The sequence below is a fragment of the Tribolium castaneum genome, chromosome 4, assembly GCF_031307605.1.
Source record: "Tribolium castaneum strain GA2 chromosome 4, icTriCast1.1, whole genome shotgun sequence".
In the NCBI taxonomy this organism is placed as follows: Eukaryota; Metazoa; Arthropoda; class Insecta; order Coleoptera; family Tenebrionidae; genus Tribolium; species Tribolium castaneum.
Genome location: NC_087397.1, coordinates 12432786 through 12454613, shown reverse-complemented (window position 1 = coordinate 12454613; position 21828 = coordinate 12432786). Strand labels below are relative to the sequence as shown.

General features: G+C 33.7%; 1 protein-coding gene across 6 annotated transcripts in view; it reads right to left on the bottom strand.

Moving 5' to 3' along the window:
- The window catches only part of Oct-TyrR (Octopamine-Tyramine receptor), a 47897-nt gene extending 26406 nt beyond the window's left edge, over nucleotides 1-21491 (bottom strand). The window contains 3 exon segments of one of the 6 annotated variants that reach the window (NM_001170840.1): nucleotides 11336-11372; nucleotides 15380-15496; nucleotides 21345-21443. The gene's annotated coding sequence lies outside the window, so the exon portion shown is untranslated. 6 annotated transcript variants of the gene reach the window in all.
- Nucleotides 21492-21828: the final 337 nt, after the last annotated feature.

Below are 21828 nucleotides of genomic sequence, written 5' to 3'. Positions count from 1 at the left end.
TGGCTAATAAATTTCTCAATCACCACAAAAAGTTATTGTAACTTGAAAACGATGAAACATAAGTATAGAAAATATTAATACAGATCGATGCAGAATTAAATTCTCTACGATTTAATGACTTGTGGCATTACATTTGAAAAAACTGAGTTATGGGTGCTTAAAGTTTTGAAAACCTAACTTTAAACATTTAAGGTTTCTTATTCCTTTTTAGAAATTTGAAAACACCAAAGAAAATATTTAGGCTTGCTTTTTCAAATAAGCAAAAAATATTTCCAAATTTTTAAATTTAGGTATAGGGAAACTTATGAAAACTACCTTAAAATAATTCTAGTAATCTAAAAACATATTAAAAAATATAGCTTTCCATTCAAACTAAGGAAGTTGATAGCGACTTCCGGTATAACCGGAGGCGTCACCATCTTGAAAATATTTTCGTTGAGCAGAAGCTAAGAGATTATGGTTGTATACAAATTTTCAGACGACAATCATTATTAGAACTCCCAATACTTCTAACGTGACGTTTAGGCGGAACAGTCTGTATAATTTATTTCTTAGTAAAAGAAAAAAAATTTAGAATAATAATAATAAAAATAGTAATAGTTATAAAATAATTACAATAATAAATTCTGCCGTGTATTTACTATTGGTAAAATACTATTAGTTTTATTATTATCTCTCGAAAACGGAACACGCTAAAGAACTCAATACATCTTATTGACAAACTCAAAGAAGTTTCAATTCCGGATAACTCCTTGTTAGTATCATTTGATGTTTCAAAACTTTTACCTTTAGACGCTCAGTTATCAAACAATTTTTTTTTGTTTTCAACAAATGGTTTATCGATGGTTTCATCCCTCCCATTCTTATTAGCTGAAATATATATGAAAAACTTTAAAAAGAAAATCTTATCACAAACGAATTTCGCAATAAAATAATTTTCTGGTCCCGATATTTGAATTTTTTTTATTAATAACAATAATAAGATGTAAAAGTCGTGGCCAAACTTTTCAGAGCCAAAACTACGAACCACGATTACGTTTGATTAGGTGGTAAGTCGGTGGTTAGTTCCGCCCTGCAGGTTTAATAATGCTCGAATGGTTCAAGAGGCTTGATCTTGTTAATCAAAACATCGGAGTTTGATCTCCAATTAAGCTTTTTGCAAACGGGGAAACGTTAATTAATCTGTTAATGGGTTGATAATGGCAAGAATGAGCTGTCACGATCCAAACAATTTCCATTGAAAAATCGCAAAAAATAAACTGGACTTTTGACTTTCCTGTTTACCGAAGTAACATAAAACAACCACGTCCCGGTTCGTCTTTGTGTTATAATTAGATCGTTGAATCGATGAAAAAGCGTCTTTTTAATCATCGATTTGCACAGCTCTTCGTGCGTAGCCTTGTTGCTCTTAATTAAACGAAATTCCCTTCAAATTTCCAAGACTGGAATGCGAAAATGACCTTCATTATTACTAAACAACATCAAAGGGGTTGCAGCGTGGGAATCTTTCCTAACTGTGGCACTAATGTCATACACAAACTCACACTAGCTGCCCTTTTCGGGCTAACCAACTCCTTTGAAACACCTCTGCGGGAATGTCGCCACAAAGAGCTTTTTTCACGAAATATTTGATTATTAAATCCCTATTCATTATTATAATGTGGTTTCTGAAGCGACTCAAATTGTAATCACACTCTAATAACGCAGCGCAATTAAAATAATTACTCAGTAAATTTAAAACTGCAATCTAATTTAAGAAATAATTGTTGTTGTTGCCGTTTGAAGTTTATTAACGAAAATTAAAACAAAGTGCGATGCCTACGCGAAATCAACAAAAAAATCGAGTGAAGTGTGTTTAATTAAGTAGTGTTTTATTGCAGCTAATTGCTTTAATTACCTGGAGTAGGGTGGGTATAATTAAATAACAATAGCAATGCTAAACTTAGTAAATTAAAAAGTGAAAAAAAGCCTCAACACACCCTGCTATCATCATTTAAAACCGGAAAATTCGACGCATCGCATTTCTGGTGAGTCATAAATTGTTAATGCACTCGCGAGAGGTGTTAAAACGTCATAAGAGCTCGGAAAATTGTAGTATTTTTAGGCCAACATACTTGGAATAAAATTAATACTCGGGTCGCAAATAATAAACATGTATTAAATGAAGATAAATAAATCTAACTTCAAAGTGATGTTTCATAAAATTCGCTATAATTTTTACAGAAATATCACCAAGGGCACGTTTAATAAAAGCCGAAGCGAGAGTCGCTGAAAAATATCCTTTTTTACGTTTTGAGGTCTTGAAATATTGCTCACTTACCTCGCTCTTGCTGTACATAACGTCACACATGTTTGAATTATGAGCTGCTGGAATTATCACAATTAGTGTTCGAGGTGATTGACAGTTTGTTAATTTTAGCGCTGAATTTCTAAAATTTCGTCAAGTCAGAGCACATTTGCGCAAACACTGCGTCTAGGTGCTAAATTAAGAGCTAATTCGCACTAAACTTAAGTAAACTCCCCGTGTGTGTTCGTTAGTAGTGAGGATTCAGTTAAAAGAGGAACTGCAGGTGTTTTGTGTGCCACCACAATCTAAACATTTGCTCATAAAATCTGGCTGTTTTTTCTATTTATTACTCGCTTGTATGCAAATTTGGGCGGGCCTTATCAGGTTAAGTACACAATTGGACGAAATAATTTTTAAAAGCATTCGGACTGAAGAGTTACAGCCGAATGCATTACTGAAAATGCCTCACTTTGCAGCTTTGGGAAACAAAGGGATGTCATCGAGCAGAAAGTAATTGATAATCTCACTTTCAGAATACAAAAGGATTTACTCGGCGCACTTACACTCCATCGAGATAATTAATTCCTCTATAATGTGCACAAGCTCATGTATTATGACCGCGCAAAAAATTAATTCAATCAATCCTTGAAGCTTGAAGTATTTTTTGCAAAGTTCTTTCGTCTAATTGCTTGAAGCTTTTCGCTGAAAAATTTTAATTTCAGCTTCGGTCGAATTAAATTGGTTTTTCATTGAGCTTTGCGTAATGAAAAATAAATTGTGTTGTGCGATTGGTTTAGGAAATATGAAACGTGAAAATTCCAAAAGTTTTAAACTAGACAATAGCAAAATAAATTAAAGCGCTTTGTGTAACGTGACATCGAAATGGAATTTCGGACGAGTACTTACGCTGTGTAAATCCACAAAATATTTACCCAAGATTTGACCTGATATAAAACCTGAAAAAATATGCCAAAGTAAAGTCACGTACCGGGACCGAATGTAATGGATTTTTCTCTTTAACCCCCTGAATAATGAATAGCGCTGAAAACTTGTATATTTGGACAATTTGAATTCTGCTAGGCGCTGATAAAGTTTAAGAGCCTGCGACGCGATACAAGTCAAAGTTGGGCCAACTTCTGTTATGAGTTTTGTTCCGTCTTAATTTGCATCTAACGTATTTAGAGGTGTGCACATATATTCCAAGATTAAGGCCGACTTTTGCAGCCAAGTTCGTTGAGTGAAATATTTAGCTCTGCTGATAAAAAGCAGTATTGGGCAAGATGTAATCTAGTTAATAACTAATTAATAATCGAATTACATAATTAATAATTACATTTAACCTGTAATTTGTAATTCGATTACTTTGTAACAGATTACTCAAGTAATGTAAGTAACTAATTACAGATTAATCTAACAAGTGTTCAATAATTGTTCTGGTCGTGGTTTGCTGTGGTTTTCTCTTTCTAGCATGAACGTAGGTTGCATGATAAGTTCATATTTAAATATTTAAATACTATTTAAATGTTGTCTTATTTTTGCATTTAGGAGTTTGTGATAAAAATCACATTGAAAATCATGATACATAATTGTAAGCAGACGATCAAGAATTTACTCTGCAAGCTCAGTTGAACGTGTGAATTTTTGGCCTGAAACTGACAGCACTGACAGCTGTCATCTGTCATTGTTTTGTAATGTTAACCGAAACATACGTTTTTGTGACAATTGCCACACCGAAACTAAAAGTACTAATTGACTAAAGGCGAGTTTTCAGCTTGGCGCCCTTAAACATAATTTTCTTAATACTAGGTTGCTCTTAGAGAGATATAAAAACCAAAAAATTATAGACTATGAAAACCTGAAAAAAAAAAAGAAAATGGCAACGGTCTCAATTTATTAAAGGCATACTTAAAATTATTTAAACAATAGGAATATATTGAATTTCCTATTTGAGATTTAGTTTAAGTACATATAGGTGAATATAAAAACATATATAATAGAAAAAATAAAATTATATGTAGCAATTCAATAATAATAATGTAGAAATCCGCTAAATTTAATCCAAATATTGAAAGTTTTAAAGAAACCTTTCTTGCTTTCACCTGGCAAACTCACATATTATTTTTCATCATAATTTTAATTTAACTTTTGTTTATAATGTTTAAACTTGACAGACGTCCTCGTGCCATTGACGACCTTATTATAATTTTTAATTATCAGTTTTAATTTCGAACCAATTTTTTGGCAAGATGTACTTCTTACTGGTCCAGAAACAAAAATAAAACTCACCTCTAGAGTCTTTTTAACATGAATTATCTTACTGGGTTCCAGTAATTATCAGACTCGGCTTGAACAAAATTTTATAAAAACCTGGCACCGCTAGCCCGCTCTAATTGTCTGCTTTTTCGTTTTTTTTGGAAAATGGACCTGACGGTTTTTTATTTGGTTTTTGACATTTTTAAGCCAATTTTTCTAGTTCACTTGAAGCTCAAACTTAACACAACCACTAAAGACTCAGTGATACGACTCAAAAGACCGAGAGCCATTTTGCCGATAAAATGCAAACTGAACTAATTCTTGTAGTATACCAGTAGCTTAACCAGCAAAAATTACTTAATCTCTTATTGAAGAATTATCAGAACTGAAATTGATTAACAACTAAACAAAGAAAGTCACGTACGTTAACAAGATATAACTTTACAAAATGAGTTTTCCAAACCAAACGCTTCTACAAAATGATTGTTTATAAGATTGCACAAATTTTTGTTTAATTGGAATTTGGAAAACAAAACTATTGTTAATTTGGCGCCCCTTGAGGCTGCCTATACCTAGTTTCGGCACTGCACATAGGCAATCTGACCAGAACAATTATTGAACACTTGTTAATTACAATGTAATCTGATTACTTTATTCAATTGCATTATACATAATAGTAATTACTTTTTTATTAAATATATTTTTGAAGATATACCATAAAAAGCCTAAATTACAATGTAATCGAATACAAAGTAATCAAATTACTTTGTAATTACATTAATTTGTAATTGAATTATTAATTTAATTACATTGTAATTTAATTATGCCCGACTCTGATAAAAAGTCGGCGTAATCTCACGTAAAATTGTCCGAATTCCTCCAAATGTGTCGGATAATTAGCACTAAAACTGACTTGGATTCACGCAGCTTTTTAAAGCTCCAAGAGCCAGAAATAATAACGTGAAAAGTTAATGGCACGACACAAATTGTTATGTAAACTAAACCCAAGTACACCTCCGGCTCAAAGAGTATTTTATTGGATAAAATTTTTATTAAAATCGTAAATTTGTGTTTTATGAAAGCAATTCCGGGGTTAAAAAGGCATCACGACACGCTATAAAATTCAAGAATGTGTCGATATCCGGCAATTTGAGTTAAAATAAACGCCCTCGGATTTATTCCATCGATCGGTGTAGTCGCAAAAAGTGGACACACTTTGTACATAATTGTCGAATTTCCGCACGGTCTCGCGTCTCATCTGCTATTTGCCATGCAAATAGTGCTAATATGAGCAACAGCAAGTTTAACGCATGGGTAAATATTTTAAAGAGGGGAATTTGGATGCGTTTGGTGCAACCCTTTACCTATTCATTTGCAGTTTGTTTTCTCAAGTAACGGAATTAGAACAGCAAAGAGAAATTTGTGACTACTCATGTGTGGCAGTTTGTCACGTAATTAAATTGCCGCTTCTCGTTTAAATAATAAATCGATGACGATGGAAAGACTCACCGGAGTTTGTGCAACGGTTTACACACCACTAAACGCAAATGGATTTTCTTGTTAACGCATTCTTTCAACTACCAATAAATAAATATTTACAGAATGAGACTAATTCATGGTACTGCTGTTATTTTAGAGGTTGTACAAATGTTGGGACAAACAATTATTTTTTGGGGAAATAATTCTGCGGCGAAACGTGCCACTCTTTTCGGCCACAATCCTTAATAACGTGCTCTAGTTCACATTCAATTTTATCAAAATTAAGCGACCCTCGTTAATTGAATACGTGAGATAAGCATTTGATAAGTTTTTCATCAGATGTAAAAACCAGAGTGCTCGTAATCCTGCTGCAGGACGATATATATTTTATGGACGCGTCCAACAGGATTGACAGGATTTGCACCCAATTACACAAACACAGCACTTCCGATAATTGTTTCAAAGTTGTAGTCTTCTTCCACAATTGTAATAATAAATAATTGGCTTCATTTATTAAAGTTGCGTGTTGCGGAACGATCTAATTTGTGAAAGCTCCTAAAATAATTTAAAAACCCGTCTGCAGTTGTATCTTGGGGTTATCCTGTTCGTCCTGCATCGTTTTATTTATTATTCACGTTTAAAGGTGGGCCCCTATTAAATATTTTACAACCTGGAACTTAACTCGTAAATTTCGTATTACAAAATACTTGAGAAAACCAGGCGTAACGAGCCACCCTCTTGATTACCATTGTCTCAGATGTTTATTTCTTATAAATGTGAGTCAGCATCCAATTTATTTTAAAATCAATACTTTGGCATGCACACAATCGTAAATTAAATTTCTTATCAAACGCATTCTCAAAAATTAAGTGGAGTCGGGTTTCAGTGAAATTAATAGCAGACGTAATGTTTTAATTAATTTGTAATTTATCAGTTTGATCGAGTGCTCGAAGCTGATTTAATTTCCCTGAAAGGCCGCAAATTTATTAACGTTTTGGCAGCGCTTTTCACAGTTACTCGAGTTACTGATTTCACGCCGGAAATTTCGGAAAACTTGACACGTCCTAAATTTTTTAGCGCCCACCTGTAATTGGTAAAAATTAGGTCTCTTGGTGGAAGTAAGAAATAACGAGTGCAATTAAAAAGACGGATGTTTTTGCGTAATAGGGAGCGGAAGGCAACGAAAAACGCTTCCCTTAACGTTCACCATTCGGTCTGCCTAATTAAGTTTATTTTCAGACTGTAGGAAACTCAATTATTCATTCAGTTACTGAAAACTAGATCCTTTTTATCCTAGCTCTCATATTCAAACTTTTTAAAGCGTCATTTCCGCCAAATAAAATTTTATTATCTCTTTTTATGATTAAAAAGCCACTTCGTTTATCTCGGTTCCAGTGCTTGATTCGCATATTATATTGCCACAGTAATGTGTTCAAGACGTGGCGATCGTCCAACGATTTTGTCAAGCAGAAAACATAGAGAAAAACTGACAACATGAAGCTTAAACTTTCCTGTTTACTACTGAAAGTAGTCGAGACATAAAATGGCATTCTTTGCTCCTAAAACATTCAGAATTCGTTAACAGGATGATAAAAAAATCCTCAGGGAATGTAAAACATCCTGTCACTGGCCATATTTATATAACCCCCTACCGATCTGTTTTTATGATTTATGGACGAAAGACTGTGGGAAATAACTGGCCTGCATATTAAGTTAGATGGAAGTTTTTTCGATCGCATCGCAATAAAACGCGCAAAAAATGTAATATCTGTTGCAAATTGAACAAAATTTTCTTGCTCCTTTCGAATCTATCATCATTGACAAGTGTTATTCGAACCGGTCATTTGGAAATGATCACAATGTTTCTGTTGTAGATTTTCAGTTGATTACCCATGTTTGATGATTTAATTGCTGTTTAATCCACGATCGTGCTTCCGTAAATGCAAATTTTTGCCCGTATTTAATTTTTGCCGTTTCCAAACGAAATCCGGAGATAATCTTGAGAGGAAAAATCCTGTTAAAATTGGAAAATTACATTTTCTAGACGTAAAATTAACCGAGAATTACGACTTCATAAGTTAAAATCTGCGACGATAAGTAGTTTTTAAGTTATCGGTCGATATCTTATTTTCAAAAAACTGGAGTTCGTTATGAAGTTTCTTGTGGAATTAATCTAATTGCACAATTTTCAGGGAATGGGCTCATCCCGTAAATCGTAGATTTTGTTAATTTTATATCTAATGAAACTTCAGAGGAAAACAACACAATTTTTACGAGATCTATGCCCAAAAATTTGCAAGAATGCCTAAAAAATGAATTTCAAGTCATCATGACGTCAGAAGCCAAGCACCGCCCACTAGATTTTTGATTGGTTCACTAACCTGACATAACAAAATAATGCGTATCCTAAATGCAAGCGCAAATCAAAAGTTAGGTTATGTTCATGTTCATATACCGTTCAGCGTGTATTTAGTGGTGTGTGTAAGCAATTATGTGATGACAATAAGCAATCACAGCATAAAAAACATACGAAATACACAAATTAACCTAAATCAGTTGATATAAATCATAAAAACCAGCCCCCAGGCCTTCTTTAATCATTCTATCGTTGAGGAAGTTCGAAATGAGGAAGTTTCCATTTTTTTGAAATTAGTACCATTAATAATCTTCATAATTGTAAAACTAATGTACTTTTTATTTTTCTATATTTGCAAAAATAAAAAAGTTATGAGATCTGAAAGTTCGAAATTTGACAAATTGTGCGCTTTACTGGTCACGCTAGGTGTGACGTCACGGGGCACAATTGACTCAGCTGACCACTGCCGCCTGTGAAAAATTCGATTCTTTGAGGAGCTGTATCTGGTTAAAATTAACATGTTTCCAAAATTACTTCGCTGTTCCTCAATTTTTTACATTTAGCTATTGCACTCCTATATATTTTATACATTTTATGAAATAAATAAAATTTGGAAATCTCACGTTATAAAACCATTTGATATCAAAAAACGAAAACATTACAACTTTAAAAAACAAAAATATTGTATAATTATAAACCACATCTACTTATTCATCGAACGTATCTTCAAAAGCATTGACAAATAAAGAAATTGTATTACGGTTTATTTAGTCGATATCTTTAATAAGAAGTCGTTTGTAGAACACTTATTTTTTTACATATTTTTTGTACAAAACATTTTGCAAGCATCGCTTGTTCTACAAATTATAAAAATTTCATTTAGTTAATATTTTTATTTTTTTAAATAAAATAATATTTTATTAATATAAATATTTCTTATTAATTTCATATTTATTATTTATAAGAAATTGTAGAAAAGAATCTGAAAAAATTCGAATGCATACAGAAAGAAATAAAGCAAAAAAAAACCGCTGATTTTTGTGTGATTTATTAAAATGGTTTATTATTAGTTATTAGTGATTTATTACGGTATCTACTTCAACAAATTACTTCAATCATCACAAATAACACTTTCTTTCAATATTTATTTCTTTTAAGTCAATAAAATTGTCCAGAAAACTCAATACAATGCCCGAAAGGAACAGTAGTGTGTAAATCGCCGCTACCTTGCGAACAGTTTATGCCGCGTGTCGTCATCAGGCTCAAAGCGGAACAGCTGTCAAACCGGCAGACAAAAAAGCTTATATTTTTGTTATTTTTAAAGCTATTGAATTATTTTGTTTGCATTCAATTTCTTTATTTGAGTACTATTATGTTGATAATAAATAATAACATTTTGAGAAATTGGAAATTTGCTCATTTGTCGAAATACTCCAAATAGTAGTATGCGTTTGCAATGAATGCGCATGCGCGCTTTGAAATGGGAGTAGCTCAGCCTACTACGTCACACGATCAAAAACTGCTTTTTTTGGCCTTAATACTAAAAATCTATTAAAATAAAAAATAGGGGTACCCTTATTTTTTATGAATTTTCCAAAAATGCACTTAAAAAAATTGTGAATAAAGATTTTGAGATTTTTATTTTGGGGACCAAATTTTGTTGATTAAACTGTTATTAAACGGTGTTTATTTCCAGGTAATCAAAATACAATAGAGGCAAAAACGCGCCTATTTCCAGCGTTTGTTTGACCACAATAACCGGCTAGAAACTTGTATGTTTTTCCGAGCGATTGTTCCTATTTCCTATGTAATTACGGAAACATTAAGTCAATAGAACACACAAATGTGGCAATAAAAAGCCTGAAATGTTGACCCATTTGTGTAAGCCGTAACTGAAAAGGTCGCGTTGGAAATCGACTATATATTCCACAAATCAAACATCGTTTAGAAATTTATTGAAGTATGAATCGTGCTTTACCACAACACATCTTGTCTCTAATTACCTGGTCGATTTACAAACAATCTAATGGGCTAGCATGTGTCGGTGTGCATTAATTTGATTGTAGACGTGGTAAATAGCAGTAATTGTGAGGTATTTGTATCTCGAAAATGGGCAAACATTCCATGATACAACGTGTTTCAAAGGCGAAAATTTGTTTGGTGAAGGGAAGAGCGATGGGCAATGTGGCTCGTTATTAACACGAAAAATTGGTTTATGTTCCGATTGAGCCAATACCAATAGAACGCGAATTACGATTATGACACCAAATACGAAGTTTATTGTTTCAAGCACATTTTAGACGCGGAACCAAATCGAGAATTACCATAATTGCGATATTATCTTGTTTCAAGCGCAGAGAAAACCCGTAGCGGGGAGAGTTTCAATAAAAAACAGTCCCGATTCATCAGAATTGCGTAAAGTTCTGTGTAGAAACCGCAGTACATTTAATTTTCGACGTTCCATCCCCAATTTGGGTGATAAAATTCTTCATAAGCGGCGCAAAACGGGATCAAAGAAATTATTTAATCAAGGGAGACCGACGGAAAAAATTGGATTTTTAACGTTACGGCCATTTTAGTCGTCTCTTCTAATTTTAATTGGTCGAGATCATAATGGAACACCTTGTGCAAAAGTTGGGATTAGTAGCTCAAACTGTGTTAATAGACTTGGATGTAATGACAGAGTTAGTTTGAGTGTTCCGTAACATCACAGGAAGTGTTGCATTAAATTGTTAATCAATGCAGTTAATTTCGCTAAAGCGCAAAAAATCTCCTAATCTCACACGACTCCTGAAAGCAGGATTGTGTCTACCGATACTTCAAGGACAATTGATACAAAAGCTTAATCACTTAATCAGGGGCGCACTCGTTCCTCTGCTTCATTTTAACATAACACATTTAATTTTAGGCCGCCTACTAATGACCGCTTCAATTCCTGTTGAAAATGTTTTTTTCCTCACCTTGTGAAGGACTCCGACTCATCCATTCGCCATCAGGCTGAAAATAGACAGTGAAAACATGAGCTTTTGTGTGTGAATAAAAGATTAGTTTTATAAAATACAATTGCAGAATATTAGGTAATGCATGTTCCAACTCTTATTCGTTCAAACAAGTCGATTGACGGCGTCATTGAACCAGAAGCGAGTCACATTGAAACCACTAAACATATTACACTGATTGCACTCCCTTCATTAAGGGCACGTCGATGTAGATTGTCGGCGAGGATGCCGAAGGGAATAAACTAATTCCCTTGCATTCTATTAAGTGATTTCGGGTTCCTTAACGCACGCCAGAACGGCCCCAACCTGGAAAAACGGGCTAAAACTTTCTAGGAAGCAAGAAATTCCCAAAAATCTATTTTTTGTCTAGTTTTCAAGAGTAATGGGGAAATTAGCCAAAAAATTTGCAAAGTGCAAGTCTACTTAATACGCCCTCGCGGGAAATTAAAATTCTCCATCCTGAGAAAAGTTTGCAAGAGCTTCTCGTAAATCAAAAAGTCTCTTGTATAGTGACTGGACAAATAAGCACAGCAACAGCGACATATTTACGAGGGACGCAGAATAGCGGCTTAAAGCCTGACAGCACCCTTTAAAAATGATTTACCTAAGTTTGGGATTTTATTCGTGGCGAACAACTAAAGGCAAAAATAACATGTTCAATTCTCGATTTTAATTAAACTTGTGGACACATTTTGCCCGAACAAAGGATGATTCCCCATTTTTCCGAAAGTTATTTCCCGTTAAATACAGTGACGACATTGAGAAAATTTCCTCGACACGAAGATTCGTTTAATACGAACACGCAAAAGGTCGCTTCTCCTAACGATGATAATCTCCGACAAATTGAATTGGGACAGGTAGAGATTACTAGGGAAAAAAAGCTAAAACGCCGCAATAATTAAGCTTCGAGTGCATTAAACCAAAAGTTGGAACAATGCAATTAGGAGGCACATCACATATTCGCACTAAAGCTAATGTGAACCACATTTCAAGTCCAGAAAGTGGCTAATTCCAAATAAAAACACGGAGAGGAATTGGGAGATTCTTAATTAAGCCGTAACTTAGGTACAAACTGCCCGATTTATTGCCCGAGTAAATAATTGCGGAAAAGTTTATCTTATTTTTATTCCAATTGGAATAATATTTAGTTTGGTGTTTGACGAACATAAACAAGCTTTAAATTTAAAGTTCCACCTTGTTTACGGATGAAGGTGCCCAAAAATAGCCCAGTGATAATGACGATGAAAGGAAAAGGGAACAAAAGCTGAAACATGTATGATTTTCATTTGCGATATTAAATTACAAGCTTTCCTAATGAAAAATGATACCGGATTCATTATTAACGAGTAAGGTAAATATAAAAGCTTATTACACTGCATCAACGAGATTATGTAAAATTATTCCGCTCAACGTTATCAATTAATAACAATTATAAGGAGACAAAACGCTCTGGCTTTTATCACACCATACCTCCACCGGATTAACGTTTTACAAAGAGTGGAATTAATCCAACAACCAATTTTTTGTGGTTAAGCCATAAATTCATGCATCAGTGATGCGAACTTCGCCTTTTGTTGCTTCATTTTAAACAAGATTTCGTCTAAAATTTTCTTTTCCACTTTTAATCTCAGCCGTTGGAGCAGAATATTGGATTTATTTCACTTGTGTGGGTTAATATTGGCCACGCGTCGTCAAATTTTACCTAAAACTGTTCAGAGACATTGTTTGAAAAGTCGCAACTCGAGTTCATAAATCATTTTTAATGGACCGGCTATAAATTTCAAGGATAATAAAATTTGGAAAAGGTTATTACACTTCGTTAATGCTCACTAGGTGTGACACAGTTGCAAATTCTACACAAGCTGGGGAAAATTTCGATTTTGACTCGTTTAAAGACACACAATAGCCAAATTCGCGAAAAGTGTAAACTAGCTCTGACAAACCGCCCGACTTGGCTGCAATGTTTCACAAACTTTAAGGCAATTATTTTCGTTGGCTTACAATTGGAATCGATTTAATATTGTATAGGGGCTGGCGAATATCATCCTTTTGAGAGCTTTTCAAGCGCTCAAATACACCTACAATGGGCAAATTACCTGGATTCAAAAGCTGCAATTTTTCAAGGTGTCGCAAATCAAATCTGAGAGCTTCACGCCTTTGGTTTATTTCATTTTCTAAATTTAAAATAAAACTTTTTCCTGATTTAGATTTGCTCCAATAGAAGCAAAATTCATTTTGAAACTGTCATTATTTCCAGCTGTTTCAAATTAAAAGCTGCAAAATATGCAGAGATAATAAAACATTTAAAAGTACTAAATTTTAATAATTGTTGCGATCGCACATTGGACGAGCCCAGGAATCAATAGCCACAAATGTGCACATTTTTGTTCAAATCAACGCAAATAAGAATGAATAATTTGGAAATTTTGCATTCACAAATTGAATAATCTCCCCGATTTATAAAAACGAATCCAGAAACGTACGTCACATTAATTAGAAATGGATTATCCGAAAATAACCTTCACCTCTACATTATTGTTATTATCAATTGACGTTAATTAACAATTTTATTATTTCAGCTTGATTGAATTTGGCTGTGTCAAATTTTTTGTCAATAACGTAACGCAAATATTTTGTCCAAAATGGGCAAAATTAGTTCTCACATGGTAATGCAATACGTGCACCTGCACAAAACCCCGGAATTAGGTGATATGAGTGTATTTTTCTAATTGAAAATTTCAGCCGAATTTCAATTAATTATTGTAGTTATTCCGCTTGCGTTCAGCCCGGAAACTCCAGGGATATCAGAGATTCCGGAACATCGCCATCACATGGAGCAGAATTGTTCCTCGAACTGATCGCCCTGAGGCCCACTTTGCTAATTATTTCGAAGAAAAAGTCTCATTTAAAAGTGATGACTCGCCGTTTCAAGAGATTGGGGTTTTTAAATGTTGTTGCTTTGTAAAAATTCGAATTATAAGCTCAAGAGAAGTTGGCTCGAGTTACAAATAATTAACAGACATTCTGATTAGACAGTTCTTAGTTAATTTCTTCATCTAGAAATGCAGAATTTCTCGTCTATGAACTCCTTAAGCATAATGAAGTTGAGATATGATAAAGACTGAAAGCTCACTTGCAGAGCTTTTAATTAACGTGTCTACATACAGTAGCGCTCAAATCGAATTAATTAAAAAGAGTGAAGCTTTAACTAAACGTTAACACTTTTGAAGATTACGAGCCTAATTTTTTCTATTGTGTTTTAAAATATGATGCAAAAAGCGTCATTAATTTCGGAGAACTCTTCCAGTCCATTAAAGCTAATTTAGCTTGGGGCAAAAAATCATACGAGTTGGGCAAAGTCTTTGATAAGCCTCGTGTTTTTTCTTGTCGTGTTGTGTTACCTTTTTGTATGATTTCGACGTTGATAAATATTCGAGCTTTAGCCATTTGTATTTTTCCCTTTGCTCCTCGCGCTTTCCGTTCCAAATCAGATAAATCCTTGACATAAAGTCTTCAATTTCAATTTTGTGGAAATGGCGCGTTATGGAGAATATTAATCCCAATGTTTCCTCTCCGAGTAAGAATGCGAATTAATTTTTGCGGCGTTTGAATGGAGAAATGTTTAATAAAGATAAATGTGACATGTGAATGTTTCGAGTTCTTTTTGTGACAGTCGCGAAAAGGGCCCTTTGTGTGTGGTAAATAGTAAAAAATTCGGTGGCAGCTATTGTGTTAAAAGCGTTTTACATCCTTAGAGTCGATATTTGAACAGTAAATTGCCAAACGCGGATTTTATTATTATTTCGTCTAAACAAAATTGAAACCAAACAAGACGAGGATTGTTCAAACAAAAATTTCAATCTTACCTTTTCCCAAATCTGGGCCGTATACACAGACAATTAAATCACGTTATATTAAATTAATGCAGGTTTGTGAAGAATAAAACGGATTAACCTCCGCGTTTTGCTTCAAAGGCTAATTTTAAGAGAATGTAAAATTACTTACGTTATTTAGTTAGGTAGGTCAAATTTAATTTGTAGGTCTCGCAGGAAATTTCGTTGCATGCACTTTACTGGAGCTCCACGGAAAACTATTTCCATTCATTCTCCAATCATTTTTCCCCTGAAAGAAAATCATTTCGCTAAATGACAATAAATTTGCCCGGTTTAAGGCGCAATTTTTCTCAACGCCATTTACCTAATTGTTGTTTTTTAAGCCAGGAAACTAATTCTTACGCATCAACGCTGCTGTAAAACTTTATCACTTCCATAAAATGCTCTAATCCATTTTACATACTTGGCTTTATTGGCAATCATAATAAAAGCCTGCTAAACACCATAAATAATTACAGAAGAAACTACTTTATTTCAAACTTGGACCATTCCTCTCCGAATAAATCCTCATTGCGTCATATGACCCGCGTTCAATTCGTTCAGATTGGGTCAATTTCACATAAATTGAACAACTCAGACACGCTCCTACGATTGAAATATAACGCGATGAAGTTTCAGTTTCAAAACTGAAATTAAACTTGTTATGCGTAATAATAATTTTAATTTCCACATAAAACTCCTGTCCTTTGTTAAAATTAAAGTCGCGATGAAATACAACGACTTGGAGGAAAATGAGAGCCAGTCACGTTCGTCTCAGTTGAAAGGAAAGCACTGAGTGCATGTTTTTTCTAGGATAGTTTTATTGTTTCAGCATTTATGGCGAGTCAGCTTTTAGTTTGTCCTGAAAAATGGACGAAGCTTTAGCGAGGCTTCTCAAATTGAGTTTTAGACAAATCAGCTCGATAGATGGACTGAAAGCTCCTCGTTATTTGTTGTGATTGTTTGAGATATGAAGTACGGTTCTTTTAACATATTTTTACGACAGTCGAGTGCGGCTCATTTATCACTGGAGAATCACTAGAATAAAACATTCAGGTCAAGTTTTTGTTGTTTACCTATAACTTTGCCTCTTCGAGGAAACGTCAAAGTCTAACTTAATTAATTAATATTCGGAAAGTTATGCTATAGATCCTCTCCGAGCACTGTTTTATGGAATTTCTTTACTTTGTCATCCTCTTGCTCATTAACCATTTGGGTGTCCTTGCTTTGATCTCATTTTAATTTTAACTGACAAAATGTGCAGGAGACAATAGAAATTTTGCATGGTGTGTTCTAATTTTGTAGAGTGCATAGTCTTGCGTATTCCTCTCATTTGTGTAGTACGTGCCGGGGGGTAAGAAAACATTTTAACATGATGAAACCTACCTCATATTAAATCCAGTACTTGTGTAAAATTTTCAACAAAAAGTTGTGGAACTGACAAGCTGACAACTCATCCCTCATTCTTAATTTACTTTGCGAACGTTACTTTTATTTACCTTAAAAACAAGCCGCATAGACAATTATATTTCCCCGGGTAAAACTATTTGAATACGTTATGACAAACGGGAGAATGTAATTGAATTTAGTCTGTAGTCTTAAAAAGCGCCGTTTAAACGTTTTATTGACTTATTCACGTCGAGCATTGATCTCATAAACCCACCGAGCGAAAAACTGCCGGTAAATCTGTGCCAAAAATTACATCATAAAAGAAATTTCTGTGGCTTGATAAAACGCACGATCAAATTACTCCTGTGGCTTTGAGTGATGTTGTTCAGGCCTAAATCGATGTGATTAATTCGTCGAAAATTAATTCTCTTTTTGGACGGTGGAACAACAATTTTGTCCAAAGTTGTCATAGCAGACAATAAGATGCAGCTGCACAAGTGTTTTCGAGGATATTGGATATCGGATACGTTCTAATCCCATTTTGGTGCTTACTACCCTATTATTTTATCTCCACACCTAACGGCATTGAACGATACGACATCCCCTGAAGTTTGCCCTCAACCTTAATACATTTGTGTGCACTTATGTATAAACTCGTAACTAGTAAGTAACTGGTAACTAGTAATTGTTTTGCTCTGAAAACTTGTAGATATATCTAAAATAATATCTTTATAATTGTTTCTTAAAAGCTAATGTAGAATAAACAATTTTGTTGGAAAAAAATGTGTTCATTTTGTATCATTGTATTTGTATTTGTATACTGGTGATGTTGGGGTTAAACTATATAGGGTATCTCAGCGAGTAGGTAAAGTCCATTATCTACCTTTAAATACTGGAAAATTCTAAAAAAAATTTTTTCTAAGCCTAGACACTATCCCCTGTCTTAACCACGATTATTTTTAAATATACAGAGTGTTTCCGAAAGTGGCTACAATACAAATCTATGTTTCTTAAATAGAACACCCTATATTTTTTGAATTTTTAGATGCAGCTTTTAAAACTAATGATTTTGACCTAAACTATTATTGGTCGATTTTGATTAGTTTTCGAAATAACTTGATTTCTTTAACAAAAACACGCTCTATTTTAAAATCTATTACTCAAAAAGTATGAATCCTAGAAAAGCGAGATTTCCACCAATTTAACGAAGAGTGTTTAAACTTTAAGGATACAGTTTTCTTTAGTTCAGTGCAATCGAGAAAATAAAACAATTAAGAGGTTTGTTGAAAGTTAAGCAACTTAAAATTTTTAAATGGAACACCCTACTTTTGATTTTTGCATCAAAAAACTTTTAAATTGTCTACCTAAAACAATAAGAGTCTTGCTGATTACTCAAAAGAGATTTAACTTTAAATATTACAAAAATCAATAAAAATTATTAACTAGTTTTAGTACCTAGTCGAACTAATACTCAGCTAATAATAACTTTAGTGTTGCCTTTACGGCATAATTGGTTATTTTTTACAGTGAAACAATTAAAATTTCAATATTTATGGCGAATTTTTAAATCCCTGTATAAACTTCAACAAATGATCGGTGGTGGCGTTGTTGTGGTTATGGTATGGTTTACTATATGGTAACGACAATGCCATAATTTCAATTTGTATTGTTGGTGAAGTTAAATTTTAGAGTTTTAATTATAAACTTTAGGCATTTGTAATTTTATGTTTTTAGATAGACAATTTAATAATCTTTGAGAAGCAAAAACAAAAAATAGAGTGTTCCATTTAACTTTTTTAAGTTATTCAACTTTTAACAAACTCCTTAATTTCTTTGGTTCCTAATTACAATGCGCCAATCAATTGATAAAGGACTTAAGTTTAAGACTCTTCTTAAGACTTAAGACTTAAGACTCTTCTAGGGGTCTTAGTTTTTGAATAATATTTTTTAAAAAGAGCGGGTTTTTGTTAAAAAAATTAAAATATTTGAAAACTAAGCAAAATGGACCAGCAAAAAAAAGATTAGATCAAAATCATTAGTTTTAAAAGCAATAGCCAAACATGCAAAAAATATAGGGTGTTCCATTTAAAAAAACATAAGTTTTTTGTAATAACCAATTTTGGAAACACCCTGTATATTTGAAAATAATTTTATGTGAGGTATCTAGTTAGGCTTCGAAAAAAAAATTTTTCAACATTTTTCAACATTTAAAGATAAATAATGGACTTTACCTACTCGCTGGGACATCCTGTATAATATGTCATCTTCAAAAATTAAAAAAGACTGAAAACTTTAAGAAAATGAAGGTCCCTTTAAAAATATTTGTTGTAAACAGTTGTTTTTATACTCTGTAAAAAATATGTAGGGTATTCTATGGTAGCGCTCAGCTCCGTTTGCGTGTGCGTCATCTGACATTTCTGTCACTACGTTTACATAGCAGGGGCATAGCGGTGACAAACTATCAAATATTTGTTGAGGTTACGAAGTGTTTAAATTATGAGTTGTTACAAAAAATACAGATTCACAAAACAAGAACTAATAAACGCAGAATCAAAAACCTAACGAAATGCAAATCACAAAACACAATAAACGAACAGAAAATACTTGCGATTAACAGCGATAACACTTTCGACAACCATGCGACGACGTCTATAATTTACTGTCAGTGTCAGTTTGACAAATTCGTGACACTTGATGGTGTTGTCGAAGTGCACATGTAAATTAATGTTCAAGGATACCACCCTTAGATAGCCCTTAGCTGTTTAAATTTGCATTGTTTTTGATAACTTTTTATAGCTTTGTGTTGGTAATGAAAAAATGAAATTGATGACGCACACGCAAATCGAGCTGACCGCCACTATATATTATTATTATTATTATTATTATTAATATAACAAGTGTTCAATAATTAATCTGGTCGTGGTTTGCTTTGGTTTTCTCTTTCTAGCATAAACGTAGGTTGCGTGATAAGTTCATATGGTTTGCTGTAAATTGTTTAAATGTTGTCTTATTTTACATTTAGGAGTTTTTGATAAAAATCACATTGAAAATTATAATAATTGTATGCAGACGTTCAAGAATTTACTCTGCAAGCTCAGTTGAAGGTGTAAATTTTTGGCCTGACACTGACAGCACTGGCAGCTGTCATCTGTCATTGTTTTGTAATGTTAACCGAGACATACGTTTTTTGTGAAAATTGCCACACATAGGCGATCTGACCAGAACAATTATTGAACACTTATTTTCAACACGATGTAAATTTGAGAAAAAACTTTCTATGGTATCCTGTTAATCCTGCTCCCGCTTATTTGGTTAATTTGTTATAACCACAGGTTTGTTTCTCTAAGTTATAATGGTTGTATGTGCTCAAATAAAGATAAAATTAAACTTATAATTACAAATACCTACATATATTTACGAAGTGCGGCGTCCAGGCCGCTACAGGTATATTGATTGAAACCGGTAACTTGTCAAGTTGTTTATAACTTCCTTATCTAATGTTAAAGTACAAGTACTTATAACAAATTACTAATCGAAATCGCTTTTGTTGCCAAGAAATTGTGTATATCAAAATATCTTTATTCGTTTTGTTAGCATTTAATTCAAGCGTGTTTGTTGGAAAATCAATAACGAAAAAAATGCTTACGTTTTTAATTAACGTCTTGTTTTATTTCGAAACAATTACCGGCAAATGTAAGTCGCCAAAATGAGACACGAGCACTCGAGTAGAATATTTATCCCGATTCTATTTTAGGCTTGGGACAGGTGACGAAAATTTCTTTAATTTTTTGGCTGATACATCGCGAAACGAGGGAATAAATTGAAGTTATGCTACATTTACGGTTTCATAAATTAGCAGCAGATGTTTAAAACCCAATAATTTACTTTACAGAACTTTGATTTATTATGTTTCTCACCGGCAAGATTTTTAATTAAAAGCGTAATAATCGCGTTTAATTTAACTTTTCACTTTCTTGATGTGATCCAAATGTTTGTTTCCCTAACGTCAAGACCATCTTGTTAGGAAGATGGAACGTTTTCTTGATTGTTCCCGCGTTTGCTATTTAGTTTTTCTGTAACGCCGGCTTGTGTTGTTGACACTTGCTTCCTGAAGGACTTTTTGCGACAGTCTAGACACAACCTTATTATTTCACTTATTCGCGTCACAATAGTCAAACAATCCCATTGTTATCCCAAACGGAAAATTCAAAAAAGTTTCATCGGTTTCAATGGTTTATTTTTAGCTTATCACTCGCTGTATCAGATTGAACCAGCTTGGAATTTATTTATTTATTTATCCAAGGGAGTGACATAACTGTTTATTATTGTGCGCGGATTGACATTTAAATCTTGCGATTTTTCCCCCAACGGCTCCAATCATTTTCCGGTTTAATTGCATCGAGTGTAGCAATTGGAATAAGTGAACCGCATTACGAGACAATCACTCATTTCGACTTTTATTCGCTGCGATTTCAATTTGATTCCAATTAGTGCTTAAATTCGAGCTTTATTCCGATAAAAATCTGTCCACAAAGACCGGAAAATCTGAAAGCTTTTCCGTTTTGCGGCTACAGGAGATTAGAGTGAAAATGAAACTAAGTGATTTCAGCGTGACGTTTTTATTCCCGTCAAGACATCGCTTAATCAATAAAATTCGAGAAAACACAAACATTTCATAAAGTTTTATTTTTAGCAAAGCAAATGCTTACCGTTTCCAGGTCCGTACTCAAACGCAACTAAAAATAAGCGTCCACATCGCACCAAGTTGAAAATAAGTTTCGTTAAACGCGCGCTTTCTCGCTCAAAACCCCGAAGCGTCGAATCTGGACGCCAATGTGGACTGAAGTCGACGTCGAGCGTCGGACCTTTCCAAAAACTACACACAGCCTCAAACGCGCCTGCGTCCTGGGCGCCTCCAAGAATTTTACAGTTTGAATAAGTTAACATGAGGACTTTACAACTCGCTCATACATTTATCGACGAATAAATAATTCAGCACCCGACAGAGGAATGTTTTCAGCTCAAGTAGCAATAAAGTAAATTAAAAAAATTGAGTCAAACTGCAAAACTCGAGTGCTTGTGAAGACGTATCTCTGAAATTATCTTTCACTAGCTGAAGCCGTTTCCTGGATTCATAACTGAACTTCATAAACACTTGTATTCAAGCTGGAAAAGTTTAGTTGCGCTTCCATT